The sequence below is a fragment of the Helianthus annuus genome, chromosome 16 (assembly GCF_002127325.2).
Source record: "Helianthus annuus cultivar XRQ/B chromosome 16, HanXRQr2.0-SUNRISE, whole genome shotgun sequence".
In the NCBI taxonomy this organism is placed as follows: Eukaryota; Viridiplantae; Streptophyta; class Magnoliopsida; order Asterales; family Asteraceae; genus Helianthus; species Helianthus annuus.
Window position 1 is genome coordinate 132,547,685 of NC_035448.2, and position 13,143 is coordinate 132,560,827.

The following is a 13,143-nucleotide window of genomic DNA, read 5'->3' on the forward strand; positions in this document are numbered from 1 at the left end:
AAGTTGACTTGGGCTTTGACTTTGACTTTGACATTCGAAAACACGGGGTGTTACAGTTTTAGCTTTCCGAATGATTGTCATGTTAGGATTCCAGAAAGGGATACTAATTTTCTTAAAAATGGAAAATTGACCGAATGTTTCTAGTGGCAAAACCGACATAGTTGACATGCTTTGGTTGTGTATAAAGCAAGGCTATGTACCTATTTTCTTATTTGGAGTCTATTATGTTGTTTTACATCTTTGTTTATACTTACTTTAGTTTTTAGAAAATCACACAACTTATGTTTTTACCGATAGTTTAGCGACAAAGGTCTAGTATTATTTCTCCGCCCATTTCCTTGGATCGATACTTGGTTCTTACCGATACTTTACTACATATATGATGGGGTACACTTGCCTCTTTCGTGTGTGTTTTGATATAAAAGTAATAATCACTTTTATAAATTAAAAACCAAATCGTGTGTAGATTCATTGTAAAAACATGTATATACGCGCACACGTCATGTAACCATTGATTATTTTCGCACTTTTGCACTTTTTAAGTGATTATCTTAGTTATTGTAGTAGGCCCCTCTTTTGAAGGCGACGTTCTCAACCCAGTAGTTTGAGTCAGCAAGGATACAATCCTAAAGGGTCGGATTATTGTAAGTTATTAATGCATAATGTGGTAGGCCCCTCTTTTGAAGGCGACGTTACCCTCGGCTAAGTAGTCTGAGTCAGCAAGGATACAGTCCTAAGTAGCCGGGTTAAAGTTTTAATAGTAGTTTAACTTATGAGGGGGTCAAAGAGTTTGGACCCCCTCCATCGAATACCGTTGGGCATTGAAGGAGTACCTACTAAATTTGACCCAGGTCCTTTGCAGGATCTATACACTGAACAATGGCAAGACTCTTACCAAACCGTTCCCTTAACCCCCGACCAGGTAGCCAACATACCTCCATATAGACCGTGGAGATATGAATGGTGAAAATCTTTTATTTTATATAGACAGTAAAATAATGCCAAGACACCACGGACAAACGATAAGGAAGAATCACCTTCAACATAAGCAACTAGTAATTAAAGTCATTAATACAAAACCAATTAAAAAGTGCAAAAGATTAAAAATAAAAAGTATTACACTAAACACTTGTCTTCACCAAGTGATGTAAGAGACTTAGGAAAACATGGCCTTTGATTGTCAAGAACTCTTACGATCAATCTTGGATCCCGAGACGACTCACACACTCTATGATGGACAATGGATGATGGTGTTGTGATGGTGGTGGGTGGTGGGTGAAGTGTGAGAGAGGTGGTGTGCCAAGGGATGAGTTGCAAGAGCTCCAAGCACTCCTATTTATAGGCTGAACAGAAGCTCGGGCACGGCCCCGTGTCCATTGGGCACGGCCCCGTGTCCATCCTCCTCTCTTTTTTCATTAAATGCAGTTTGTCTGCACACCCCCCCGTGTCCGCTGAGCATGACCCCGTGTACAGAAGCAAATCTGTACTATCAAGATTTGCCTGGATTTCGCGAATCTTATAGTTGACCATGGCCCCGTGTCCGATGAGCACGGCCCTATGGTGGGCGATGGAAGCTTCTACAACTTTGTCTTTTCTGCTGACACTTGGGCACGCCCCCGTGCTCACTGAGCACGGGGCGTGTTCAGTCTTCTGTCTTCTTATTTTGCTTGGGAAGATGCTGTCGGGAGGTCGGGCATGCCACGTTTGCTCCTTTTCTTGTATTTATGTTTGATTTAGCTGCCTTTTTGTTTCTTTTGTTCATTTGAGCTCATTTAATCCTGAAAATACAAAACGAAGACAAAATCACACTTTTTCCAACATTAGTACTAAAAAGGGTTAGTTTTATGCCACAATTGATGTAATTTATATGTTGCATTTTGTGCACATCAGGACTCGTTGACCCTCCGGCGTGAGAATAAGTCTCGGTTTTGGGAGAAAGAAAGTATGAATGTAGGGAGAGAGTAAGACGAGAGCAAAACGATCATACCTTAGATGTTTACCTCTATTTATAGTTTACCATAGGGTTTTTCCTAACTTAGGATGGGCTCCGATAAGTTAGGGATTTACATAATCTTCCCAAAAGAATGGAGATTTAGTTAGGTGATTTATCCATGCAGAACAGAACATTCTAGAATAAATGTTTATAATGAATAAAATAATAGGTGATGATCGGGTCGGTTTATCCAATCCGGGTCATACCTCGTCATACATGGAACCTTTCCAAGAGTGGGTTGGAAGCTTAAAGGTTGATTGTGGAAATAATCCACCTAAAACTATGAAGTTGATGGGGGAGTCTTATTGATATACCATTGGTAATGTCTATGGATACCTTGAGGCAGATTGCCAAATTTGACAGTAAACTAAGCAAGCAGTACAAGTATCTAGCAGAGGAAGACTTATATAGGAACCCCGTAAACGCCCAACTTGGCCAATGATGGTGCATGAGTTGTTTGAATGGGGTAAAGGAAACAAGATGTTGAGAAATGATTTGAAGCTGCCAGTGAGGTTAATGCTATTATTTTTGCAACAACTAGTGATGCCTAGAAGAGGAGACAAAGTCAACCTTTATTATCCTGAAATACCTGTGTTATATACTTTAATTACAGGAAGACCGATTATTTCTTATAGTTATTGGGTATACAAGTAAAATAACCGCTATCACAAACTTAAACACAACCATACCAGAAGAAAATGGAAAGGTTAAGCCTAGATACCTGGAGAATAGCACCGGGTGAAAAGGATGAGCCCGAGAGTGAGGACAAGGTAATGGGTAGAGTGATGAAGAAGATGAGGAAAAGGAAGGTGAAGTCAAGGTTGTTACAGGTACGAGTACAAGAGTGAATGTAGGACCTTGGAGGCCCATGGTTATGTAGGAACATGAGAGAGTACAAGATAATGAAGATATGGAAAAGACGATTCGGCAGACGCAGCCGATAAATTGGATTCAATGACTAACCTATGTAAAGGAGATGTTTTATCAGAATACTAGAAATACAGAGCTATAGTGAAGGAAGTTCTTTGGATGCTTATACTTTTTGAGGATTTATGGACACTATGAATTCCATCTTTGAGGACCCACATCCATGATACCATTGAACACGCATTGATCGGATGATCAGGTCAATGTGTTCTTCTCTGTCATATGCTTTTCTTATGTACTGTACTTATTTTTTTAGTGGAGGGGGGGGGGGTCATGTAGTATTTTGAACTATATGTTTTATCGCAATATCCCTAAATCTCCTAACTCTTATGATCACATATGGGCTCATCCATTTACTTTTCAGCTTGCCCATTAATAACTTCAAACGAGAATTGTACAATCATACCTTTTGGCTAACTTAAAATGTTTTCTTCCTCAACTTTGCATCATGTACTACTTTCATCCTATCCTTGCACGCAGATGCACAATTATACACTTCATTGCGTAATTCATCTGGTTCACATACTTGCAACTTCTTTTGCTTACCTGCATCATTATAATCCATGTTAACATTCTTAACTACCCACAATGCATAGTGAGCTATATCTATTGGTAAATGACACCCTTTACCATAAACTAATCTACGGGGTGTAGCGCCAATAGGCGCTTTAAAAGAAGTGTGATAAGCCCACAAGGGATCATCCAATTTAGTGGATCAGTCCTTGCGGCCAGATCAAACAATTTTCAACAAAATTTCTTTAAGTTTCCTATATGAATCTTCTACCTGCCCACTTGTCTATGGGTGGTATAGTGTTGCGATCCTATGGTTTATACCATACCGTTTGAGAAGTTTACCAAAATAACAGTTTCTAAAACATGATCACATGGGGAATATCAAACCTCGAATAAAGGTTTGCTTGAAAAAACTTACACCACGATATGGTCATTTGTTCTAGTGGCAATCGCTTCAACCCATTTAGACACATAATCGACAACCACAAGAATTTATAAATCACCAAAGGAAGTTGGAAATGGGCCTATGAAATCAATCCCCCACCCATCAAATCTGTTGACAACTAGGATTGGTTCCATTGACATCTCGTTTGATAAAAATCAATATTTTACCGAAGATGTTAAATCATTCAACTAAATCGAGTTTTTTTGGAAACTTATGGTGCCATTTCTAGGTGCACATGCCCATCAAGTACTTAGCATATGCGGAACCTGTTTTATTGTATCAATCAAGAGAAAATTAACTTTTACTTGTTTAAAAACTTCTTAGATTTCCTCTTGTTTAAGGGCCTCTTTTATTAATTTCTGCCTTTTTAACCGGATCGAATAAAGCTGATGGAAATGGAATCGGTTAAGGCCATATCCACAATTTTTTGGCACAGCAGTTTCATTTTATTTATAAGTAAAATGGACTTCTCTTGTGAAAATTGTGCGATACAAGAAACTCCTAGTATCTATTTTGATGAAAAATGGTGGTCGAACCATGCAGATGAGGTACTGGAGACGTGTACAACTTATGACTAAAGTTAATCTCATCATAATGCAAGTAGTTGACATGTGGATTTTTATTTTATAAATTACTGTGTTTATGACTAATATTTTCTTATTCATGTGTTCTGATTTTTATTTTTAAATACTATGTTTGTGACTGATATGTTCGTATTCATGTGTTTGTTATTATTTAATTGAGATCTGCAAGGCTCATGGCATATATAAACTAACCCAATGCTACGAATAAGAAAACTAACAAAGTACTATACAATATATCATGAGAGGATTAATAATTTATCTTAACTCAGTTGGAATCCTATCTGGTTATCTCCCGAACTTTTAGTTAATTCCTTTGTAAACTATATAAATTAAAAAAATTCCATCTCAAATAATAACTAATTATTAATTTTATATATACTTCAAAAATTTCTGGTGTTACATTTCAGTTTCACTATCAGGCCATAGACTTTTATAGATGTGGTGGACCGGGTATGTCGACCACTGATGGATAAGCTAGTGTTTATACTCATTTATGATATCCTAATATATTCGAGAAGTGAAGAAGACACTGAGAAGCACTTGAGGGAAGTCTTAAAGACCTTTTCAATGGAGAAGTTCTATGTAAACTATAGAGTTTTAAACTTTGGCTATGGGAGGTTCAGGTTTTAACATGTTGAAAGTGTTGAAGGGATTCAGAGTGGAGTAAAAATAAAATTAACAGGAGAATTCACAACTTAAAAGAATATTACCATGGAGTAAAAACTTGTTCGGGAGAGTCTAGGTCGTTCACATATGGATTTAAACAGTTGTTGCTAGATAATACACGTAGATTAGAATATTCTGTACACCGTATGTGAAAAAGATGTCCATATATCATAGAATGGACTATTGGTGGACATGCACAACAAATATATTGTTAAATAGAATGGATATTAACTAGCATATAGTTTGTTGCCAAAGTAATTACAACATCAAAGGAGGAGTTCTGATGCAATTTAGGTGCAGAGAGCATTCAATATAGATGGTGAGTGTACCAAATGGATAGTGTTTGAAATATTTATGATAGAATACTAATATTTGGTGGAACTTGATGCTCAACTAAAATTTGCTAGCTTATTCTCTATCCAAGTTATATTCATATTCTGATGTAAAAATGCAACTAACAAAAAATTATAATGCTAGAGGGAACCCGCGTGATGAGGCTGAGTGGTCAATTTTACTGCAATAATAAAATTTAAAAAGAGTTAAAATAAAAAATAAGATGAAGATGTCGGTTATTAGAAGGTTACATAGTTGCTATATTATAGGGAATGAGGTGATCGGTCTTTAGATTAGAATGTTAGAGAATTAAATTTCAAACTTTCACTTTATAACCAATATATCGTATTGGTCTTTAAGTTAGAATGAAAACTTTGTTCTTAATTATTTATAACAGAACATGTGTATACATCAAACATATGGTTTTCTCTAAAATATGTTATTCTAGTTTGCAGTGACACTAAAAATAATATAAACAACAATATTTTCCATTTAATATCATATACTATATTTAACGATGTGCCAATGAGGTAGTGGTGGAGTGGTTGGGGAAAGAATTAGTGTTTCTTGTGACCCAGGTTCGATTCTCACTCTTCTCATTATTTTCTGTGGCATCCGGGTGAAAAGTGAATACGGGTGGCGCCGGTTTGACTTGGATTGGAGATGGGGTTTTACCGATTATTCCACTATCGTGGCCTTGGCCGGGTGGAGGTCGGATTTCCGCGCAACTGGGGAGAGCCAAGGGGCTGACGGTGGTTGAGTAGTCGAACTTGGCCACAGCCATTGGCGAAGGATAAAAGGGGCGGGGAGGGGCGCCCGACCCCCGAACTTTTCGCTTAATAGTGTTATATATGTAGTTTTCGTATAGAATTTTTTGGGTATATATGTAGGTCCCTTTTCGCGGAGGATTACGAACCTAAACCTTGTTATACAAACCTACTAGCGAGTGCGGAATCCAAGCTAGCAAGCAAACCGAGTTAGTAGCAAGTAGAGAAACAAACACACAAAGATTCACCGATTAACACTAGTCGTATTAATGCAATGAGGGTTTCGGTTACAAGCTCAATGTTTACAGAAGTGTTCTATAAACTCTCTAAGTGTGTGAGTGAGTTCTGGGCAGAATGCTCTCTAAGCTTCTATCTCTCGGGTGTGTGGGAATGGCAGAACTCTCGAACTCTCAACACATGCATGGGTATATATACCCAGCTCAGCAGGTCTGCTCGAAGGATTCGACAGATGGTCCGAAGGATCATCTGTCGACCACATGTTACACGAAAGATCAGCGTGGACCTCGAAGGATCATCCTTCGAGGTCTAATGGTCGAACCATGGTCGAACCATATCTTTCGATCACCTCGAAGGATCAGGTGTATCCTTCGAGGCTATCCTTCGATCAGAACATCTTTCAACTGTTGTCCAAGTCAAACCGGAGGATGGTTGACTTGGTCAACTTACAATACAAATCAGGACATCGTTTATATCAGACCGAATACAGACAAAGTACAGACACAAGTGCACCAACAAACTCCCCCTTGGCTGTAGCTTTGTCTTTGATCTCTAAGCTTTGTCTTGTTCTTCTAAAAGTGTAGACTTGTCTGGAACTTCGACAGTCTTTGGTCTTCAGGTCTTCAAGACTCTGATGTCCTATCATGTCTTCAATGCCGGAGGATCTTCAAAGTCTTCACGTCTTGAAAGTAGAGAGTGTATCAACAAACTACCCGTATCATGTAGGAAGTGTGTTGACAAACTCCCCCTTAACATAAGCTCCCCCTTGAGTTATGCTCGTGAAAAGACTTTATCTTTATGAAGTGAGATCCTTGTGGTGTTGATGATGGCCAGCGGCAACTCGATCATCTTCATCTTTTGAGCGCCTTCTCGTCGTGTCTTCATTCCAAGGCTTGTCATCGACCATGTTCTCCTAGCCTTTAGAATCTGCACATGCAAGAAATCTAAACGCGTAATGAGAACAACTGCTTGGAATAGTATAAACAAATGACACACGAGTGACCATGTCAAAATCAAACACCGTCCGACAGTTTGAAAGTTTAATAAATTTATCAATTTTAAATTCTAACTTTCAAAATCTGCAAATTTTGACCGTTTATGAAGATTTAGTCAGTTCGGTTTTCAGTCAGGTTTCAGGTAACGAAGACTTGAGCTCCAACATCGTACGATCGAAAATAAAGCAGAAATAAAATCTTTTTGGCTTTTATAAAGTTTATATTAAAACACGCCTAAAATCTTTTTGGTATTTTTGAAATTAAAAGACAACAATTTAAAATCCTTTGAGTGTTATCAAACGACATCACCGCTAATGTCGTGCTGATATGCACCAAACGACGAAACTGTTTAAAAGAAATAATAAAAGTTAAACAGTAAATAAATAAATATATACAAACATTCTTTTTGCGAGTTTCGAGGGTAAGAGAATCATATCAGTGTACGGTCATGCCAAAACACTCTTGTTGTTCAGTTAGTTAACATTAAGATAAGCATCCTATAACAATTATCGGTATTGTTGTCCACTTAAGCTCAACTTATCAGATGTAATCATGGCGAGGGGATACGTTAAGGTATGATTTATACTTACCGACCGGTGTTCATCCACATCACGACACATTCCCGTATCAAGGTATGCACGAGTGTTCATCTTACCGGTGAGTATACCGATTATCATCTGTTTGACCGTATAAATTGTGAGATACTCACTTATTTTGATTTGAAAACAAGTCCTATGTGATATAATCACTTATTGATGAGGAACTTGATTTTCGTATGCATGAGGGCACAGGTGCAAGTCCGTGAACAGGTCAGTACTTCCGTACAGCAGAGAGACGAACTTGACACCCGGAAAAATGTGATATTTTATCACTTATTTGATTTGGACATGTGATTGTTTATCACTTATTGAGGTCGAATGCAATATGCAATATGTACACGTATGTATAGTATCATGGAAGATCTAGACTTGCGTCCCCGTTATTTTTCGGTAAAAGATACAACCATGATACCCAGATGATAAGCAGCATAAAGACCGAATATCTCAGAACCTCGGCAATCTATCAAACGAAATTTCGGTACTAAGACCATATGCCAATGAATGGTTCCCACCTGGTCTTCAGTCGATTAAGATTTATATCACCCTGCACACTTTAAAATGATTGTGAGCCTACCGATACATCTTATATAGAGCTGCTTATCGTTTTTCATTTAAGGTTTAAAGAGGTTTGGATAGACCACTGATGTACTATCATTTTCTCTTTTGCTCGCCAGGAAACTCATTTTTGTTTTTCTATTGTTTTTGTGTTTTTGAATTTTTCGATGTTTTTGGATTTTCCGATTTTTGGATTTACTCCCCCTAAAATCAACAAACTAAGATAAATATAAAAACACAAAGGTATTTACAAAAATGATTTTCCGATGTTGGTTTTACTCTTGCTTGACCTTAATGCCGTTTACCAATAATAAAAAGTCAAATCTTGATTTGTCAAATGCTTTGGTAAATAAGTCGGCACGTTGGTCATCGGTGTGGACCTTAACAACATCGATTAGCCTTTTCTCAAAGCAATCACGTATGAAGTGATATTTGATTTCGATGTGTTTGGTCTTTGAATGCTGCACAGGATTTCTAGTGATATCTAAAGCAGCAGAATTATCAACGTAAATAGGAGTAGTTAGGAATTCAAAACCGTAGTCCCGCATCTGTTGTTGGATCCAAAGAACTTGGGAGCAACAACTTGAGGCAGCAATGTATTCAGCTTCGCATGTTGATGTAGCTACACACGTCTGCTTCTTGCACTGCCATGTGACTAGGCGATTTCCTAAAAACTGACATCCAGCCGTTGTGGACTTGCCGTCGATTTTACATCCGCCAAAATCAGAATCACTGAAGGCTACCAATTCAAAGTTATTATCCCTAGGGTACCACAGACCGGTGTCAGGGTACGCCTTCAAATAACGAAAAATCCTTTTAACAGCAGCAAGATGTGAGGCCTTCGGGTTAACTTGATATCTAGCAAGCAGGCACGTTGGGTACATTATGTCTGGCCTTGATGCTGTGAGGTACATGAGAGATCCGATCATGGCGCGATAGATAGAAGGGCTAACAGCTTCTCCCTTCAAGTCTGGAGTAATTCCGTGATTAGTTGGCAATGGGGTACCAATGGGCGTTGCATCAGACATCTGGAACCGGCTCAAGATGTCACCAACATATTTAGTCTGATGGATGAATATCCCAGACTCCGTTTGTTGTACTTGTAGGCCCAAGAAGAAGGTCATTTCCCCCATAGCACTCATCTCGAATTTATCCTGCATAATGCGCTCGAATTCCCTACACAAGACATCATTAGTAGAACCAAAAATAATGTCATCAACGTATACCTGTACTAGAAGAAGATCTCCATCTTGTTCCTTGATGAAAAGAGTACAGTCGATAAGACCTCTACGAAAACCGTTCTCCAGCAGATAGTGAGATAAGGTTGCATACCAAGCTCGTGGTGCTTGATGAAGACCATAAAGAGCTTTGTTGAGCCACCAAACCCGATCGGGATGAATAGGATCTTCAAAACCTGGAGGCTGTTCGACGTACACCTCTTCTTCAACCACACCATGTAAAAATGCACTTTTCACGTCCATCTGATAAACCTTGAATCCTTTGAAGGACGCATAGGCTAGAAAGATTCGAATTGCTTCGAGACGTGCCACTGGTGCATAGACTTCGTTGTAGTCGATCCCTTCAATCTGACGAAAACCCTGAACGACTAAACGAGCTTTGTTTCGGATAACAACTCCGCGGTCATCCTTTTTGCATTTGAAAACCCAACGGGTACCAATCTTCTTGTATCCAGCAGGTTTCTCTACAAGTTTCCAGACACCCAGCTTCTGGAATTGTTGCAGTTCTTCCTGCATTGCTTCAACCCAGGCATTATCCTTCAAAGCTTCTTTCCACGTCCTTGGTTCTTCTTGTGAGACATAACACGCGAAGGACCAGTCGTTTTGTTGCCCGGATTCTCGAATAGCTGCATACAAGCCTGCATTGTTGTTGTTTCGCAACATGTTTCTTGTTTGTACGCCACTTTGCACATTTCCAATGATGTTTTGTTGAGGATGGGTATTATGAATCCTTGTTTCTGGATTGTCTGGAACTGGAACATTTATACCCAGGTTGTTAAGATTAAGATCAACAACCAATTCAAGACCCGGAATTGACGAAGAGGATGATGCAGTAGTCTCAGCTGTTCTATGTGTTTCCACTGGAGGAGTACCCTCTGAAGTACCATGAACTGCTGTTGTAGGAGCTTCTTGATCTGCATCTAGAAATTCATCATCCTCTGAAGATTCGTTCAATTCGTTAGCATCATGAAAATCCTCATTGTTGAGAGTATTGTTGTTCACCGAAGAGGATGGTTCTTGATTCACAAGAATTGGACGAACCACCGGTGAAACTGTTGCATTGTCACTCTCGAAAAACATCCTAGCCGCAGCATTTTCTTCAACGGCTTCAACATTGATCGAATTGAAGAAGTCATCATACTCAAACATCCAAGGTTGACCCGGATTTTTGACTGGCAAGGTGTGCCTTTGTACTCTGACCTCAGACCATTCCTCGACCCTTTTAGTCTCTAGATTCCAGACTCGTAAGTTAGGGGTGGCATACCCAAGAAAGTATCCATCAATTGCTCTTGCCCCAAACTTTCCATTAGGATCGATGATTGTGCATGGAGCTCCAAACGGTTCTAGATAAGACAAATCTGGTTTCCGTTTCTGAAGAAGCTCAAAGCAGGTCTTGTTGTGTCTTTTGACTGTAAGGACTCTGTTCAATGTGTAACATGCAGAGGCCACAGCTTCAGTCCAGAATGGAATGGGTAGCTGCGACTCTACCAACATTGTCCTAGCAGTCTCGATCAATGTGCGGTTCTTACGTTCAGCGACACCATTCTGTTGAGGAGTATAAGCTGCACTAAACTCATGAAGAATACCCTTTGAAGTGCAAAACTCCGCCATGGAATGATTCTTAAATTCAGTACCATTGTCGCTACGTATCCGCCTAACCTTCAACTTATACAAATTCTCAATCTGAATGATCAAGTTTTTGATAATGCCAAAGGTTTCACTCTTGTGTGCCATGAACGCAACCCAAGAAAATCTTGAATAATCATCAGTAACCACGAGGCAGTATTGATCACCCCGAATACTCTTGTGTTTGACAGGACCGAACAAATCCATGTGCAAACGTTCAAGAGGAACTGCCACTGTGTTGATCTTCTTTGTAGGATGCTTCTTCTTTGTTTGCTTTCCTTTCTGGCACGAAACACAGATATCTTGAAGATGGAAATTTTTGAGGGGAACACCATTCACCAATTCATTTGAAACCAAATGATTCATTTTTCGTAAGTGAATGTGACCCATTCGTCTGTGCCAAGAGATAGTGTCTTTTTCTGTGGCTTTTGAAACGAAACAAGTTGCTTGTGCAGACGTAGTAATAGCCTGGCTCATGTCAAGGACGTACAAATCATTTATCCTTGGAGCCGACAAGAGAATCCATTCTTTTGGAATTTTGAAGCCGGGTTTCAGCACATAACATCCATTAGCATCAAAGTGTACTGAAAATTTCTTGTCACAAATTTGAGAAACACTAAGAAGATTGTGATCAAGTTGTTGCACAAAATTGATCTTGTCAAAGCTGACAATCCCGTTAGATATCATTCCTTCACCCGTTATATATCCACCTTTATCTCCAGCAAAAGCAACATAACCTCCTCTAATAGATTTAACGTCGTAGAGAAGCCTCATGTCGCCGGTCATGTGCCTGGATGCCCCACTATCAACAATCCAATGACTACTGATAGTTCCTCCTGAAGCACCCTGCACATGAACTCAAATGAATTAGTTGGAGATGGGGACCCAAGCCATTGTGGTCTTGGGTCTTCCATTTTCATCAATGACAATAACTTCTTGTCTTTGATGGTTGGTGAATTGTGATGGTCCCCCTGATTCAACAACCGTTTTTGGTTTCCAAGTCTGTTTGGTTTCACCAGTGTTTTTCTTTAAAATTTTAACTTCTTGATGATTTGAAGTTTTAGAATTTTCTGGTTTTACAACAACAGATTGTTTATGAACCACATCGGTTTTAATCGCTTTTTCAATTTTCTTGACCTGTTGCCGTTTCTGTTTCTTTTCCCTTTCTTTTACAAGTCGGGGATCTTGTTTTGTGGAAACAGATGGCTTACGGTCAGTCTTACCACGGGGATCATCAACCTTTCCTTTCTGCTTATGAAGATATGGGCAGTTTCTAATAATGTGCCCAATGGTTCCACACTCAAAACATGATCTTCGTTCTACAAACCCCGAAGAATCATGTGATCGTCTAGCCGATGATGTTGAACTTTGTGAACCCGAGGTACTAGGTTTTGAACTACTTGGTTCATTTCTTTTCTCGACAAAAGCTTTCTTGACAAAATCTAAGTTAGATTGATTTTCAAACTTCTCAATTTTGTCTGTTCCCGTCGATTTCACAAAGTTAACATTCTTCTTCTTCTTTTGGTTCGGCTTCTTTTGCACTGGAGCCGGTGCTTTACCTTTGGGTTTGGTGTGATTTTGCTGTGTTGGCACTGTTGGCAATTTCTTGTTGCCAAATTGCTTTCGAACTTCAGCCTTTGGGATTGGAGGACACTGGGTGACTGT